This window comes from Crocodylus siamensis, chromosome 1 (genome assembly GCF_052110815.1).
Source record: "Crocodylus siamensis isolate JL-2025a chromosome 1, ASM5211081v1, whole genome shotgun sequence".
NCBI lineage: Eukaryota > Metazoa > Chordata > Crocodylia > Crocodylidae > Crocodylus > Crocodylus siamensis.
The window spans coordinates 419,840,808-419,858,430 of NC_143395.1; the positions used below are offsets into that span (position 1 = coordinate 419,840,808).

At 55.6% G+C, this 17,623-nt stretch overlaps 2 protein-coding genes and 1 pseudogene across 3 annotated transcripts in view; 1 reads left to right on the top strand and 2 right to left on the bottom strand.

Annotated features, from left to right (window-relative positions):
• Nucleotides 1-17,623, top strand: part of LOC149875512 (uncharacterized) — a 125,442-nt gene that overhangs the window by 59,596 nt on the left and 48,223 nt on the right.
• Nucleotides 1-17,623, bottom strand: part of LOC149875514 (zinc finger protein 202-like) — a gene marked incomplete at its 3' end in the record, with an annotated part of 130,860 nt that overhangs the window by 17,974 nt on the left and 95,263 nt on the right. The window lies entirely within an intron of this gene.
• Nucleotides 7,431-17,623, bottom strand: part of LOC149875515 (uncharacterized) — a 104,947-nt pseudogene continuing 94,754 nt past the window's right edge. Inside the window, exons 5-9 of the transcript XR_016439690.1 lie at nucleotides 14,442-14,614; nucleotides 13,262-13,388; nucleotides 12,540-12,659; nucleotides 10,772-10,861; nucleotides 7,431-10,055 (exon numbers count right to left, since the gene is read on the bottom strand). The product of XR_016439690.1 is annotated as an uncharacterized LOC149875515 (transcript). The remainder of the gene's footprint in view (nucleotides 10,056-10,771; nucleotides 10,862-12,539; nucleotides 12,660-13,261; nucleotides 13,389-14,441; nucleotides 14,615-17,623) is intronic.

Below are 17,623 nucleotides of genomic sequence, written 5' to 3' on the forward strand. Positions count from 1 at the left end.
CTGGGGGAGCCAGCACCACAGGGTGAGCAACCCTGGGCGAGTGATGCAGAAGTGGCTGAATGGGTGCCCCGAGCCAGCCCCCACTCCCCTGTTCCTGCCCTCACCCACCACAGCCACCCATCTGCAATACAGGGGAAACTTGGCAGCATGTATGCAACCGGTCTGACTATGTATGATTAGCGTATGCCCCCCGGGAAGGGGTGTTGGACCTGGGATGGATCTCGTGTTGCAGTAGGAGTCAGTGAGTGCGAGGTAGAATTTAAGATAAATGGTGCTTGGTTCCCTAATGGTTCCTGCATATCTAATACTCCCCTGCAGGTCAGTTGTCAGCCTTTTCTTCACAATGGATGATGTCCCCACGCTGTAATACAGGTGGAGATACTGCGCTAGCTGGTCACTATTTAGTGTGTGGAGATAAGGCCGAGCTAAAGAAAGTTGCAGCATCTCTGGAAAAGATTGCTAATGCTACTGCTGATACTTTTCATAAAATAAATACAGAAATGAAGGAAATAAGGCAAACGAGCTTGCAAAACCGACCTGCGTTAGATTATAGACTAGCCAGCAGAGAAGGAGTCTGTGCTTTAATAGGTAAAGAATGTTGTACTTCTATTCATGATAATTCAGAAGACATCCAGGATTTAAAGAAACGTATTCGAAAAGCAGCAGCTAAATTGCATGAGTCAGATAGCTGGAGTGCGAGTTCTTGGTTTAGCTCTCTTTTCAGTTCCAGGCTCCACCGTCAGTCGTAGGTTGGTGCTTTTATTGGACTATGCCTGGTGTTCATGATCATTCAGTGTTGCTTCAACTGTGCTGTGAGGCAAATGAGGAATAGCCCATCAACCAGAAAGAAAGAATATAATGTGTGTGTTGAAATAGCAGAAAGTAAGAAAAAGAAACACTAGAAGTTGAAAGGCTACTGGTTAAAAATATTTAACTTAAAGAAAAAAACTTAGGGAGTGTTAAAGTGAATTTAGTGAGGCTTTGGCCTCTCTGACTAGAAAAAAAGACAGAGACCGGAAGTGCTGATACTGCTTATTTCAGTCATACGCTCTGAGATAAAAAAAAAAAAATCCTGCATTATTACTCTGGGCACAGATGTCCAATTAAATAAACTTGTTTCAGTTTCTTCAAGGTCGTATTTTTTTTCCTTTATCTGTCTTAAGTATAAAAATGCTTGAAAAATGAGGGAGGGGGAGGAGTCCTTTGAACACACAAGGGGGAGATTCCCCTCGCTGTGTGCAATACTGCCCCGTTCTCCCCCCACCCCGGCAAAGCAGCTGTAACCTGCCTGTGTCCCGCGCTTCGGCTCTGGAGAGAAAATGCACATGTGGGGCCACTGCAAGCTTTCACTTGCGCGTCTCTCGCCGTTCCCGGAGCCTAACTAGGGTTTTTTGCTGGAAAAATGGAGACTTGGGGGTGAGCAGGGGAGTGACTGCTCTCTCTTCTCGCACAGCAGCCAGCGTCTCCAGCCTGGCCTTGCATGCCAACCCGACATATTCAGCCTGCCCCGAGTCCTGCATGAAGCAAGAGTCAAAGGTGGTCAGCAGGTCATGGTAGAGGTCAATATCCAAGTGGGCGACTGCTTCTGGGGTGGAGCATGGCAGCCGGCTGTACCGGGGGATGCCCCTGCCCCTAGGTGCAGCCCTGGGGCCGGTTGTACAGGGCACCGCTGCCCCGTGCGGAGACCCAGCTGGCTCTGGGGAAGGGGGTGGGCCCCGTAGAGCACGGGCGATGGCAAGAAAGAGCATGGCGGGCTCGTGCTTGTACCCTCAGCAGCGGCATGAGAGGAGCCCACATGGACTGCAAGTCCCCTGGCACGGCTTTACGAGAACGCGTGGTGCTGTGGAGAGGTACCCGAGGACTGGAAGAGGGCCAGCGTGGTGCCCATCTTCAAAAAGGGCAGGAAGGAGGACCCGGGAAACTATAGGCCGGTTAGTCTTACCTGGATCCTAGGCAAGCTGTTCGAGAAAATTATGCTGGCACACATCGAGGAGGGGCCAGTGGGGGACTGCATGCTTAGGGGCAACCAGCACGGGTTCATCAGTAGCAGGTCCTGTCAGACCCACCTGGCGGGCTTTTACGATCAGATCACCAGATCGTTAGACGCAGGGCGAGCAGTGGATGTCGTCTTCCTGGACTTCCGGAAGGCCTTCGACACCGTCTCTCACCCCGTTCTCATTAAGAAACTGGGGGCTGTGGTGTCGACTCCCACACAGTCAGATGTGTCGCCAACTGGGTCTTGGGCCGCACCCAGAGGGTGGTGGTGGATGGGTCCTTCTCGACCTGGGAGGATGTGGGCAGGGAGGTCCCCCGGGGCTTGGTCCTCGGGCCCACACTGCTCAACATCTTCATCAGTGACTTGGAAGAGGGGGTAAAAAGCCCCTGTTGAAATTTGCTGATGACACTAAGATGTGGGGGGACGTGGGCACACTGGAAGGATGCAAGAGGCTACAAACAGACCTGGACAGGTTACAAGGGTGGGCAGACCACAATAGGATGGGTTTCAACACCGACAAGTGCAAGGTGCTGCACCTGGGGAGGAAGAACCGGCACTATACCTACAGGCTGGGGAACTCCCCTCTTGTCAGCACGGAGGCGGAAAGGGATCTGGGGGTCATCACGGACTCCAAGATGAGCATGGGCCGGCGGCATGGGCACGTGGTCAGGAAGGCCAACCGCACCTTGTCCTGCATCCACAGATGCATCTCGAGCAGGTCCAGGGAGGTGACCCTCCCCCTCTGTGCAGCACTGGTCAGGCCACAGCTGGAGGACTGCGTCCAGTTCTGGGCACTGCCCTGCAGGAGGGACGTGGACGGCATGGAGAGAGTCCAGAGGAGGCCACTCGCATGGTTAGGGCAGCAGGGCAGACCCTATGAGGAGAGGCGACGGGACCTGAACCTGTTCAGCCTCCACAAGAGAAGGCCGAGGGGGATCTAGTGGCCTGTTACAGACTAGTCAGTGGACCAGCAGGCACTGGGGGAGTCCCTGTTTCCCTGAGCACCGCCAGGAGTGACCAGGAATAGTGGTCACAAGCTGGCAGAGGGGAGATCCAGACTAGCCATCAGGAGGCGCGACTTCATGGTCAGGGCGGCTAGGATCTGGACCCAGCTCCCAAGAGAAGTGGTGCCGGCTCCTGCCCTGGGGGGGTTTAAGAGGAGGCTGGATGAACACCTTGCTGGGGTCGAGCCCCGTACTCTTTCCTGCCATGGCAGGGGGTCGGACTAGATGATCTGCTCAGGTCCCTTCCGACCCGAGAAACTGTGATACTATGACTGAGTCCAAGGAGCCCGGGGGGACGGTTCAGCAGAACAAGACACGTCCGTGCGCGGCCGGCCAAGCCGGGGGGCTCACATAAGCTGGGGGCCCTGCCTGCGCCTCCCCCGGGCAGCTCCCAGCACACACTGGGGACAGGGGCAGGGACAGGCCCGTGCAGCGGGGGCTGGGACCAGTGGGGGGTGTGGGGCGAGTGGGGGACACACAGCCGGTTTCGACCTGCTCCTTCTTGGAGGACAAGGCCACCGAAACGGTGACTGCGCAGGCCGGAGACGCTGCTCTTCACGTGAGTGCTCATGTCCCCTCTTCCAGCTCTGTAGTCTCGGGGGGAATCAACCCGTGTTTACACCGCACAGGCGCTGAGAAGGACTTTCCCAGCTCCTGGAGTCGGTAGAATAAGATACTGGAGTTGCCCAAACATGAGAAAGAGAGAGAGAGAGTGTGTGTGCGTGTGTGTGTGCGCGTGTACTCGCATGTGCAAAGACGGGATTGTAAGTCACCTCCGTCCCGTCCTTCCCTTCCCTTTTTTCTCCTTTTCTCTCTTGTCTGTCCCTTTTTGTCTCGTCTCCCGGCCGCGCCGCTGGATGCGGTCTTCTCCCCCCAGGCACCACACAGCCGTGCCCTCGCTGCGTGCTCCTTTGTGCCTTATCTTATGCTACTGTGTTAGCTCAGAGCCATTTATGATCTTGCCCGACAGCTGTTACCCTATGTATGGGATTAGAAGGTGTCAGAAATTATCATAGAAGATTACTGCCCAAACCTGAACTCACCCAGTACTCAAATCACACCACATCACTTTGGGGTTTCAGATTAACATTTATTCTCCCTCAGTTCAACCCAACTGGCTACTTCCTTTCTGGAATGTTTGGACTGTGTCGATTGTATTCATAGATTTCATAGACATTAGGGGCTGGAAGGGACCTGCTAGGGATGCAGGACAAGGTGCGGTCGGCCTTCCTGACCGCGTCCCCACGCCGCCGGCCCATGCTCACCTTGGAGTCAATGATGACCCCCACATCCCTTTCCGCCTCCGTGCTGACAAGAGGGGAGTTCCCCAGCCTGTAGGTATGGTGCCGGTTGTTCCTCCCCAGGTGCAGCACCTTGCACTTGTCTGTGTTGAAACCCATCCTATTGTGGTCTGCCCACCCTTGTAACCTGTCCAGGTCTGATTGTAGCCTCTTGCATCCTTCCAGTGTGCCCACGTCCCCCCACATCTTAGTGTCATCAGCAAATTTGAACAGGTGCTTTTTACCCCCTCGTCCAAGTCACTGATGAAGATGTTGAGCAGTGTGAGGCCCGAGGACCGAGCCCTGGGGGACCCCCCTGCCCACGTCCTTCCAGGTCGAGAAGGACCCATCCACCACCACCCTCTGGGTGCGGCCCTCAGCCCATTGGCGACACATCTGACTGTGTGGGGATCAACACCACAGCCCCCAGTTTCTTAATGAGAACGGGGTGAGAGACGGTGTCGAAGGCCTTCCGGAAGTCCAGGAAGACGATGTCCACTGCTTGCCCTGCGTCTAACGATCTGGTGATCTGATCGTAAAAGCCCGCCAGGTGGGTCTGACAGGACCTGCCCCTGATGAACCCGTGCTGGTTGCCCCTAAGCATGCAGTCCCCCGCTGGCCCCTCCTGGATGTGTGCCAGCGTAATTTTCTCGAACAGCTTGCCTAGGATGGAGGTAAGACTAACCGGCCTATAGTTTCCCGGGTCCTCCTTCCTGCCCTTTTTGAAGATGGGCACCACGCTGGCCCTCTTCCAGTCCTCCGGTGCCTCACCAGAGCACCACGAGTGCTCGTAAAGCCGTGCCAGGGGACTTGCAGTCCACGTGGGCTCCTCTCATGCCGCTGCTGAGGGTACAAGCACGAGCCCGCCATGCTCTTTCCTGCCATCGCCCGTGCTCTACGGGGCCCACCCCCTTCCCCAGAGCCAGCTGGGTCTCCGCACGTTGCCCTTCAACCAGCCCCAGGGCTGCACCTAGGACAGGGGCATCCCCCGGTACAGCCGGCTGCCATGCTCCACCCCAGAAGCAGTCGCCCACTTGGATATTGACCTCTGCCAGAGACCCGCTGACCACCTTTGACTCTTGCTTCATCTCAGGACTCGGGGCAGGCTGAATATGTCAGGTTGGCATGCACCAGGCTGGAGACGCTGGCTGCTGTTCGAGAAGAGAGAGCAGTCAAAGCCTGCTCACCCCCAAGTCTCCATTTTTCCAGAAAAAAACCCTAGTTAGGCTCCGGGAATTTTTTTTCTTTAAGTTAAATATTTATAACCAGTAGCCTTTCAACTTCTAGTTTTTCTTTTTCTTACTTTCTGCTATTTCAACACACACATTATATACTTTGTTTCTGGTTGATGGGCTATTCCTCATTTGCCTCACAGCACAGTTGAAGCAACACTGAATGATCATGAACACCAGGCATAGTCCAATAAAAGCACCAAACAAGATCACCAACCTACGACTGACGGTGGAGCCTGGAACTGAAAACAGAGCTAAACCAAGAACTCACACTCCAGCTATCTGACTCATGCAATTTAGCTGCTGCTTTTCGAATACGTTTCTTTAAATCCTGGACGTCTTCTGAATTATCAGGAAGAGAAGTACAACATTCTTTACCTATTAAAGCACAGACTCCTCCTCTGCTGGCTAGTCTATAATCTAACGCAGGTCGGTTTTGCAAGCTCCTTTGCCTTATTTCCTTCATTTCTGTATTTATTTTATCAAAAGTATCAGCAGTAGCATTAGCAATCTTTTCCAGAGATGCTGCAACTTTCTTTAGCTCGGCCTTATCTCCACACACTAAATAGTGACCAGCTAGCGCAGTATCTCCACCTGTATTACAGCGTGGGGACATCATCCATTGTGAAGAATAGGCTGAAAACTGACCTGCAGGGGAGTATTAGATATCCAGGAACCATTAGGGAACCAAGCACCATTTATCTTAAATTCTACCTCGCACTCACTGACTCCTACTGCAACACGAGATCCATCCCAGGTCCAACACCCCTTCCCGGGGGGCATACGCTAATCGTACATAGTCAGACCGGTTGCATACATGCTGCCAAGTTTCCCCTGTGTTGCAGATGGGTGGCTGTGGTGGGTGAGGGCAGGAACAGGGGAGGGGGGGCTGGCTCGGGGCACCCATTCAGCCAGTTCTGCGTCACTCGCCCAGGGTTGCTCACCCTGTGGTGCTGGCTCCCCCAGCCCTGGGTCCTGCTGTGGGAAGAGGGCAGAAGCGGGTGGGAGCGGCCAGTCGGGCAGCAGCAGGGTGGGTAGATCAGACCACCTCCTGCTCCCAAGGGCTACCAGCAACCTCTGGATTGTGGTGAATCACTTAGAAAGGGAAGGGGCTGGGAAGGCACAGGGAGATCTGCCCCAGAAAGGGTTGTGGGCTCGGGTCTGTTCCCATCGCACACCTCGGGAGAGGACACAGAGATCAACCACAGGGGTGTGTGGAGGAAATCAAACTTTGCGTTGTGGTTGAATCAGAACTGACAGAGCCAGCCTTTCGTTATTTAGGGCTGCACCGTGATCACAGGGCGAATCCCCTACAGCAAGGGGGGTCACCCACTTGCCTGTTTCAAAAGAATTCTTGAACTCTATCAGGTTTACAGGCATATGTGCACTCAAGACGGAGAGAGAAAAAAAAAAAACGACCCTGGCTTATCTTAAACAAACAGGAGCACCTAAATCTCTGGTCTGACACACGCAGACACACAGGAGAGTTTACTTAAAGAACCGGGAAACACTGTGCTTATAGGAACGGTTATCAGTTTCTGGTTCTCAAAGGAGGAAAACACTGTCTGGGGGAGGGCACCCTAGCGTGAAGGCACTTCTTCCCCTGGGAGTCCTCTTAGAGCGTGATGGGGAATGCACCGGCTCCAAGGCCGATGCAAAGATCATCTCCTCCTCATCTCCTTCCCCCACACCGGGGCTGCCCTCTGCTTGAGGTGTTTCCTCTGAGCCCCCATCCCCCATACCTTGGGGGCCAGCGTCTGGGCTCTGGACTCCCACTGGACCCTACAAGAGACAAAGCCTGGGGGAACTCTTCCGCAGGCCTCCAGCATGAGGGTGCTTGTCTGAATGCAGCCACTGGTGGGTGCTGAGCACGCAGACATCTCCAAGGCCTTCCTGCACTGCTGGCAGAATTAGGGATGCTCCTGGGTGTGAATGGGCTGATTCCAGGATGGGTGGGAGAGATGGGTGAAGTTTTTCCAATTCTCAGAGCACCGATGTACCTTCTCCGCTGTACAGATGCACTGGTGTTCAGCACAGGCTGCAGGAGTAGGTGAAGCTCTTCCCACACTAAGAGCAATGATGTGGCTTCTCCCCTGTGTGAATGCGCTGGTGCTGGGGCAAGCTGGAGAGGATGCTGAAAGTCTTCCCGCACTCAGAACATTTTATGGCTTCTCCCCTGTGTGGACATGCTGGTGCTGCACCAAGGCAGAGGAGCGAGTGAAGCTCTTCCCACACACAGAGCACTGATATGGCTTCTCTCCCTGTGTGAATGAGCATGTGGCTGGCCAGAGAGGAGGAATAACTGAAGCTCTTCCCACACTCAGAGCACTGATATGGCTTCTCCCCTGTGTGACTGGTGCTGGCCAGGTGGGAGGATTGGGTGAAGCTCTTCCCACACACAGAGCACTGATATGGCTTCTCCCCTGTGTGGACACGCTGATGGTTGGCCAGGTGGAGGAATGACTGAAGCTCTTCCCACACTCAGAGCACTGATATGGCTTCTCCCCTGTGTGGACACGCTGATGGTTGGCCAGGCTGGAGGAGCGGGTGAAGCTCTTCCCACACACAGAGCACTGATATGGCTTCTCCCCTGTGTGGACACGCTGATGGTTGGCCAGGCTGGGGGATTGGGTGAAGCTCTTCCCACACACAGAGCACTGATATGGCTTCTCCCCTGTGTGGGTGTGCTGGTGCCGGACCACGTTGGCGTATTGGGTGAAGCTCTTTCCACACACAGAGCACTGATATGGCTTCTCCCCACACGCTGATGTTTGGCCAGGCTGGTGGACTGAAGCTCTTGCCACACTCAGAGCACTGATATGGCTTCTCCCCTGTGTGGACTGCGTGCTGGGCCAGGTGGGAGGAAAAACTGAAGCTCTTCCCACACTCAGAGCACTGATATGGCTTCTCCCCTGTGTGAATGCGCTGGTGCTGGGCCAGATTGGAGGAATAACTGAAGCTCTTCCCACACTCAGAGCACTGATATGGCTTCTCCCCTGTGTGGACACGCTGATGTTTGGCCAGGCTGGTGGAGCGGGTGAAGCTCTTCCCACACTCAGAGCACTGATATGGCTTCTCCCCTGTGTGGATGCGCTGGTGCCGGGCCAGTTGGAGGAATAACTGAAGCTCTTCCCACACTCAGAGCACTGATATGGCTTCTCCCCTGTGTGGACACGCTGATGTTTGGCCAGGCTGGTGGATTGGGTGAAGCTCTTCCCACACACAGAGCACTGATATGGCTTCTCCCCTGTGTGGACACGCTGATGGTTGGCTAGGGGTGGAAATAACTGAAGCTCTTCCCACACTCAGAGCACTGATATGGCTTCTCCCCCGTGTGAATGCTTTGTGTATGGCCAGTTGGAGGAATAAATGAAGCTCTTCCCACACTCAGAGCACTGATATGGCTTCTCCCCCGTGTGGACATGCTGATGCTGGGCCAGGTTGGTGGATTGGGTGAAGCTCTTCCCACACTCAGAGCACTGATATGGCTTCTCCCCTGTGTGGACACGCTGATGGCTGGCCAGGTTGCAGGATTGGGTGAAGCTCTTCCCACACTCAGAGCACTGATATGGCTTCTCCCCTGTGTGAATGCGCTGGTGCCGGGCCAGGTGGGAGGAATAACTGAAGCTCTTCCCACACACAGAGCACTGATGTGGCTTCTCCCCTGTGGGCATGCACCTGTGCCTGGCCAGGCTGGAGGGCTGCCTGAAGTTCTTCCCACACTTCGTGCAGCAGTGTGGCTGCTGCCTCCTCCGCACGCACCAGTGCTGGGACAGGCCTTGCCAGCTGATGAAGTTCTTCCTGCACTCGGTGCAGCGGTGCGTCTTCCTCCCCAAGTGCATGCGCCGGTGCTGAGCCAGGGAGAAGAAATGGGTGAAGGTCTTACCACATGTGACACAGCGGTACTGACACTTCTTCCTGTGCACTTCCTGGGTTTTGAGCAGTTCCAAGCTGCGCACAAAGCTCTTCCCCCTTTTGGTGAAGCGGTGGGGGAGCTGTGCAGAATGGATCTGGTGGTGAGCAGCCAGGGTCGAGAGGCAGGTGAAGCTCTTCCCACACGTGGCGCATACATGGGGCTTCTCCCCAGCATGCCTTCTCTTGTGCAGAGCCAGGAGGGAGGGGCAGCTAAAACGTTTCCTGCACTGAGGGCAGGGGTGGCCTCTCCCCCTGGGCTTGGTAGTGAGCTCCTGCTTCCCACTGAGGTCCCCCACACTGCCTTGGTCTGCATGCAGTGTCTCTCTCCAGTGGACCTTTGCTTTCTGCCTCTTCAGGTGTCTCAGCATGACATGTTCGTCCCTGCACCTTGGGCTTTTTATGGCTTCTTTCCCTTTTTCACTCCCATGCCCAACTAGACATGGGAGTGTGTTCACTGCTACAGTCTCCTGCTTTTGGGGCATCCCCAGACCCTTTAGCCATTGGTCCATCGCTGGGCTCAGGGAAGCCACCTCACCCATACTCCCCAGGGAAGCCCATGGTGGCTCCAGCTTTCCAGGCCCTTCCTCAGAAGCCTGCTCCTCAGTTTTGCTCAGCAACCAGGCATGTCCTGCATGGGAGGAAGAAACACCAGATTAGTTCCTGCCCTGCTGCCAAGGGGCAAGCACTGGGATTCCTTCTGCTGGAATGGGCCTCAGAGCAGGACAGGTCTTGGCACTTGTCTTTCCTCAAGAAAACTAGGTCTTCTGGCCAAAGGCCCAAGTGCCGGGGGTAAGGCAGTGCCAGGTCCCTGTGCCAGTCTCATCTTCCCTACTCGGTGGAGTTAAGAGGCAGACTCTCAAGGTTGCTGGCCCAGCTCTCGGCCCCATCTCCTCAGGCCTTGCTCCAAGAAACACGTGGGACATGTGCGTTTGGACTGTACCTGAATAGGTTCATGTTTTAACAGGCTGAGGATGAGAGCAGGAGGATCTGCTAAAAGGAAAAATGAGGCTCTCCAAGGGCTGCTGTATCTCACAGCGCTGGTGCTTCTAGGGGGAGATGGTGCTGAGCCCCCCACCTGACTGGGCTGACACGCTCCAGAAGCCCCACTGCTTTGGTCAGACCCATCTGCAATGCTTGCCCTTGATCACTGGCAGTCCTCAAAGACGCATCTAGGTGTAGGGGTGAACAGCCTCGGGGTGCATTTCTAGAGCTTGTCACCAGTCAGGAGTGTGTGGGGAGCACTGCCTTACACTGCTTGGTAGCAAAACCCATCGTGTTTCATGCATTACCCCTCCAAGAAATGTTCTGGGAGTGGAGGATTGAGAGCAGCTATCAGCTTCCTACCTGTTTCTGGAGCAGTGACTGATGCAGGGAATGAGCCCATGGAGCTTTCCTCTGCTAATGAATGCCAGGCAGCCTGCACACCACAGGAATCTGCACTGGGGCAAAGGCCTCGGCATGAACCCGCACACGGACGCTGGGCTGAGCCTCAGGCTTTCTGGCACTCGGGGCCCCAGAGAGGAAACCACACAGGACAGATTCTGGGGCAAACAGTGAGGGATTCACTTCCCCCCACAACATGAAACCTTCTGAATCCCACCCACTCCACCGACCCACTTCATGCAGCTCGAGCCCACGATTACACACGTCCGGTGCTCCAGGTCAACCGGACCAGGCGACACCAGGGACAGCCCCAGCCTCTCTCTTGTCTAACCAGAAGGGCTGGGGGAGGCAAAAATCCCAGAAATGAGAGACTGTGCCTATGAGGGGGTGAAGATAACCAGGGCAGAAAAGCCTAAAAATTACTCCTGTGTAGGGCCTGAAAACTACACCCTCCTGGGACTGGTTAGTGAGGTGGAGCTACTTGTGGCACGGCAGTCTCTACAAAATGCCACTTGTTGCCACCCCGAGAAAGGTGAGTGCAGAGCACCTGCACACCTTGGCTCCCACTGCCTTGGGGGTTCCTCTTTGCTGGGAAAAGGATAGGGGGAGCCATCCCCAACAGAAAGCCCCTGGTGCAAGCCAAGGAGGAAAGGTGTGTGCCAGGGTACACCTTGCAGCAGCTGTCACTTGAAGCAGAAAAGACTGCTAAAAAGCAGCCTCTGAAGCTGCAAAGAGGGGAATCGGTGAAGGAGCTGCAGCAGGGCCAGGGCCAGGGCCAAGCCAGCCACAGTGTGAAAAGTGATCCCATGACATGAACTAACTTAAAGGGGTTAAGCCCTTCCCGTTTTTGTCTTTGTGTTTTCCAGGATGTGGACCAGCAGTGAATCATCAAGAAATTCACTTGGTACACAGAAGTTTTGAGCTTCACACAGTAATTGTCTCGCTTGCTCGGCTGTGTTTGTGCACCGTTATTGCTGTATGTGGCTGTGCTGGGAGGTATGATAGACAATGAAATGTAAGCTCTACTTCTGCATCGGTTCTGGAATATCTGCAAAGTGGCTACAGAAAATGGTACATCCCTGGAGTATGGTCTCCTGGGCCTCAAAAATATCAGTCATGCCAAAGTTTGAGAAGGGTGAGTAATGGAAGAGATTAAAAGATTATTTCACTGGTGAAAAGCTGTTCGGCTGGTAAGGAACTTGAGGATTAGGCAATTTGGCATGAGAACGTTATTGAAGCAGTGGACAAACAAAGGAAGAGGGTGTTGTGTGCATGCTCTCACTCTGGGGAGTTGGGGGGACGGTCGTGCAATTTCTACGTGAACAGCGGGAAAGCCAGAAACAAACATCTCCCACCCCCAGCGCAGGACACGAGGCCGGCACCACCAAAGGTCTCTGCTGTAATGTCTAATGGAGCCGCTTCTCGAGTCGTATTACAGGGACAAAACTTGGAATAATTACTCTTAGAGTTCACTGGATATGAAATCAGCAAGGGGCCACGTCAAACACTGGGGGTCTTTGGCAAAAACAATCCTCTTGGTAACCGTTTCCACAGTTTGAATTTCAGGGCGTGGAACAACACCTGTCTGCACACACGACAGCATAAGCTCTTTGAGGTCAGCACCGGGGATGGCAGCACAGGCAGGTCTGCAGTTTCCAGGCTCCCTTTCACCCTGGGCACGGAGCATTTGGGAGAGGGGATCTGGGTGGAGGAGACAGCCACAACTCACCTGGCCGCAGGTCCTCCGACCTCCAGATTTCCCCACGGTCCTCATCATCACCGTCCCAGAGCTCCACCTCTCCTCGCTGGATGCGGCAGATTAAGTCAGGGGCGGGGCCTCGATATCCTGCTTGGGCAGTGGTTAAGCAGAGTTTATCCACTGGTACTGGACGCAGAATAAGCAACTGAAATTTGGGGAAAGGAGCCAATGAACTCCAGGATTATACTAAGGACTTGATGTACAAGGGAGGACGGACATTTAGGCGGAAAGGGAAGGCATAGCAGGGAGAAGAGGATGGTCCTTTTCATCCAGGCAGTGGACGGATGGTCACAGGAAGGCAAACACCAGTGCAAAGGCAAATGAGTGGAAATGAGTTTGGACAGGACACGCTAGGCAAGAGAGGGAGGAGCTCGGGATAACTGCCCAAGGAACAGCTGTTAGTGCATTTTGAGGCACAACGAATGGCACACGATTTGATCACGGTGAGAAGGCAAAGGGAAATCATGTTATCAAGGGGGAAGACTCCAAGGAAGGCGGCTGCATCAAATGAAGGAGGCACGTGCACAAGTATGAAATGCGAGAGGGCTGATCATGGACAGAGCAGTGGGGAGCAAAGGGATTTCAGCCACCGGCCAAACATTCATGAGGATGAGACCGTTAAAACCAGGGAGAAGACAACACCGCTTCCGAGCTCACATGGCTCCAGGGCAAAGCAAGAACCAGAGCTTTACCCAGGGAAACGAGGGCTCGGTAGTTCCTCAGCATCTGGTCCCGGTAAAGCCCCTTGTCTTCCTCTTCCAGCAGCTCCCACTGCTCCCGTGTGAAATACACTGCCACGTCCTCAAACACCTCCCGGAGCTGCAGGCACAAGCGTTACACCATCAGTGTCTCCTGCCCCAGCCCCCACGGCCCTGTCTGCACTCGCTCTGCACTACAGCGCTGTGCACGCTTAGCCAGGACAGGCAGGGGTACGCTACTCAGCCGGCACATGATATGCAGGGACCCTGGTTTTCTCCGTTTAAAAACTGCAAATTCTCTCATAACAGAAAAAACTGCTCCCTACCCGTAGACCCCCCACCCCTGCTGGTGCCCCACACTCCCCCCCACACCCCCCCGGCCCTGCTGGTGACATCTGGTCCAGGAAGAGACAAAGGCTTGTGCCAGGACACTTTCACCTCCCTGCACTGCCCAGTGCCGACCTCAGAGCAGCTGTCCTTACACCAGACACTTCAAAACGAACCTGAACACGGAGCTGTGCAGCCAGAAATCATCTGCAGGCTGGGCTGTGCTAAGCGCGGTCCACACAAGGACTGTGGAGTCTTGTCCGACTAACGAGATTAGCTGTTGTGTCCCCTGTGTGTGGGGGGTCTTTACTTGCATCCCCTCTCCCAGCACTGTCCCCCTTCCCACCGTGCTGTCCCCTGCACTTGGTATTCAAAAGACTCTCTCTATCTAACGGTCTGGTCTGTGCGCAGCCTTCAATTCGAACTCATCAAATGAGTGTGGAATCGAAAAAACCTGTGCTGTGCCTCTGATTCAGTTAGTCTGTAAGCTGCAAATCACCCCGGCTTCTGCCTCCCCTCACCCCAACACAGAGAATCAGCAGCCAGGTGTGCTGCGCACTCCTGCCAAACTGATGTGCTGGGGGGACCCTGCTGGCATCGGCTGCAGAGCCCCTCTGTGCTCCCCAGTCCTAGCCAGGGGGAGAGGACTTGCTGGGCTCGGCTGTAGAGACCACTGCCCCGGGCTGCCTGGTGCGGGCTGGTGGACTCTGACCAGGCCTTCCCGTGCCAGCACCCCCGGTCACTCTTCAGGTCTCTGCTCCCCAAACTCTTGACAGCACCCCTGGCTCCTCCTGGGCTCTGCCCCAGCTGCACTCCCACCCCCACCTCGAGCCGGTGCCCTGCTCACCTCCATGCTCTCCCCCTGCTTCCCCGGCCTGCCCTGCCCCTCCTGCAGCTGGCCCGGCCCAGGTGTCAGGGAGCCGCTCCGTCCCCGTCTCCCTGCGGAGGGTCTCTGCAGCTCCAGGTTGACTGCTCCTGCCTCGGGAGGCTGCAGATCTGCTCGGCTCAAGGTCCCGGCACCTGTGGGTGGGTAAGAGAGTGCACAGGTTAGCCCTGGGGTGGTGGCACGGGGAAAGCCCTGCTCGTCTCCTGGCCTGGCCTGGGATGAAGGGAGCTGGAGGCTGCAGTGTGTGGAAGAGCGGGGAGGAGACTCGGTGTCCCACAGGCAAGAGGCTGGAGATGAGCCTCTAGAACTGCCCCAGCGCCCGTGGTGATCACGGCATCGTGGCATCGCTCCCTGGGAAAGGATCTGGAGGGATGCTGGTGCTGGGTCACCTGGACATGTTGGGGCGGGGTGGGCGTGAAATGGAGGGTCAGTCTACTCCATGACACGTGACATGCTTCCAGGGCACCGGGAGAACAAGAGCCACCGACCCGCTGGAGCACGGACCCATCAAACTGTTCTGGCAGAGAGATTTCTACGCTGGGGGACGGGCCTCCTGCCCCTGGAAAGGGGAGACCCACCGCTCCTCACCTCGCCCGGGGAAGGGCTTGGTCCGGGGCACGCACCTGGGGACCCTCCACGGGCCGACAGGTCCCAGGTCTCCCCTGTCCTGGGGACCTGCAGCAGGATGGAGGCCTGGGCTAACTGCACTTGGACCAGCCAGAGGCCACTGGGGACTCTCATGTCCGCATCACCGGCACCAGCCTCTTATTGATTGATATTATTACAACACCGACCTGAGAACAGCAATTCGATCCCTGGTTGTGACCGTGGCAGCACGGCAAGAGCCAGTCACCTGAAGCATCTTTCTGAGAGGAGCGGCGCAGGCAGTGAGAAACAGCCTGGGCCTGGGACCACCCCCCGGGACCAGAGCCCTGCCCCACCCCAGCCACACAGCTACACACCTTGCGGCCCTGTCCCGGGCAGGGGCAGGCATTGGAGCCGCTCGCCCCAACCCCAGCACAGGCACTCAGGCTCCTAACTGCACGCCAGGACTTCATCCCGCACCTCACCTGCCCCTGGCTGCTTGCACTCGTTCAGGAGCCACCGGCTACTGTCCGCTCCGCTCGCTGTCCCCCCTTGCAGCACCTGTCTGGAGCCTGTGACCCCACTCCCATCTCTGTTTTCTACTTAGTTGTCCCCCAAAATCAACTTGCCTAAACCCAGGAGCCAACACTAATAATGGCGGAGGTGTGGGGAGGTAACTGCTACTCTTTGGGTGTTGAGCCCAGGTTAACCTTGTACATCAAAAAGGCTGGTGAGGACCTGGCTCCGGGTTGGGCGGGGGCTCCTCTTTGGCGACATGAGGCAGCTCGTCCTCGGGCCCTGGGGTTTCCCGATCTCCTGCCTCCTCCAGAGGCCTGTCCTCACCACGGGCCTTCGGGTGCTGCACCCAGGAGCCACCAGGCTCCGGCAGGGCCCCAGGGGGCTGCATCTTGTCTGAGGACACCTCCTCGACCTCCACACGCACCGTGAGCTGGGGACGAGATAAATTTCAGTTTCTGGGGTCAGAAGAGACCTGAGCAGATTTCATAGACATCCGGGCTGGAAGGGACCTCGGGAGATCATCGAGTCCAGCCCCCTGCCCAAAGGGCAGGAAGTCAGCTGGGGTCATAGGATCCCAGCAAGGTAAGCATCCAATTTGCTCTTGAAGGTGTTCAATGTAGGTGCTTGAACCACCTCCGCTGGCAGACTGTTCCAGACCTTGGGGGCTCGGACAGGAAAGAAATTCTTCCTTATGTCCAGCCTGAAACGGTCTTGCAGGAGTTTGTGACCGTTCGACCTCGTCATCCCTTGGGGCGCTCTGGTGAACAGACGTTCCCCCAGATCCTGGTGGTCACCCCTGATAAACTTATAGGTGGCCATCAGATCACCCCTGAGCCTGCGCTTTTCCAGGCTAAAGAGTCCCGTGGCTCTCAGCCTGTCATCGTAAGATCTGTTTTCCTGACCTCTGATCATGCGCGTGGCTCTCCTCTGGACTCTCTCAAGCTTCTCCACATCCTTTTTGAATTGTGGAGCCCAAAACTGGACGCAGTACTCCAGCTGCGGCCTCACCAAGGCTGAGTACAAGGGGAGAATGACGACCCGGGATTTGCTCGAGAAGCATCTATGGATGCAAGCCAGCATTTTGGTCGCTTTACTAGCCGCAGCATCGCATTGCAGGCTCATGTTCATCTTGTGGTCAATGATGACCCCCAAGTCTCTTTCTTCTGTAGTGCTATCCAACGTAGCGCTGCCGAGCCTATAAGGGTGCTGCAGGTTTTTCCTCCCAAGGTGGAGAACCTTGCATTTTTCGGTGTTAAACACCGTCAGGTTCTCGTCTGCCCATTTGCTGAGCTTGTCCAGGTCAGCCTGGATCACCCGCCTCTCTTCTGGCGTGGATGCTTTGCCCCAAAGTTTGGTGTCATCGGCGAACTTGGCCAGTCCACTCCTGACTCCAATGTCCACATCATTAATGAAGATGTTGAACAGGATGGGTCCCAGGACAGAGCCTTGAGGGACCCCACTGGTCACAGGGCACCACGATGAGTGACTGCCATCAATCACAACCCTCTGGGTCCGACCACGGAGCCAATTTCCCAGCCAGCGGATCGTGGTGGAGCCAAGGCCACAACTGGCCAGTTTGGCCAAGAGGTGATCATGGGATACCAGATCAAAAGCTTTTTTGAAGTCAAGATATATGACATCAATCTCTTCTCCCTTGTCCAGGTGATAGGTCACCTGGTCACAGAAGGAAATGAGATTGGTCAAACAAGACCTACCCGCAACAAACCCGTGCTGGCTGTCCCTTAGGATGTTAGCCTGGGCCAGTCCATCAAGGATGGCCTCCTTAATAAACTTTTCTAAGATCTTCCCCAGGACAGAAGTCAGGCTAATGGGCCTGTAGTTAGCCGGATCCACTCTCCTCCCTTTCTTGAAGATCGGCACCACATTGGCCTTCTTCCAGTCTTCGGGCACTACACCAGAGCGCCAGGAGCTCTCGAAGATTCGTGCCAGGGGCTGGGCTATGACGCTCGCCAGCTCCTTGAGTGCCCTGGGGTGCAGGTTGTCAGGGCCGGCTGACTTGAAGGTATCCAGCTTCTCAA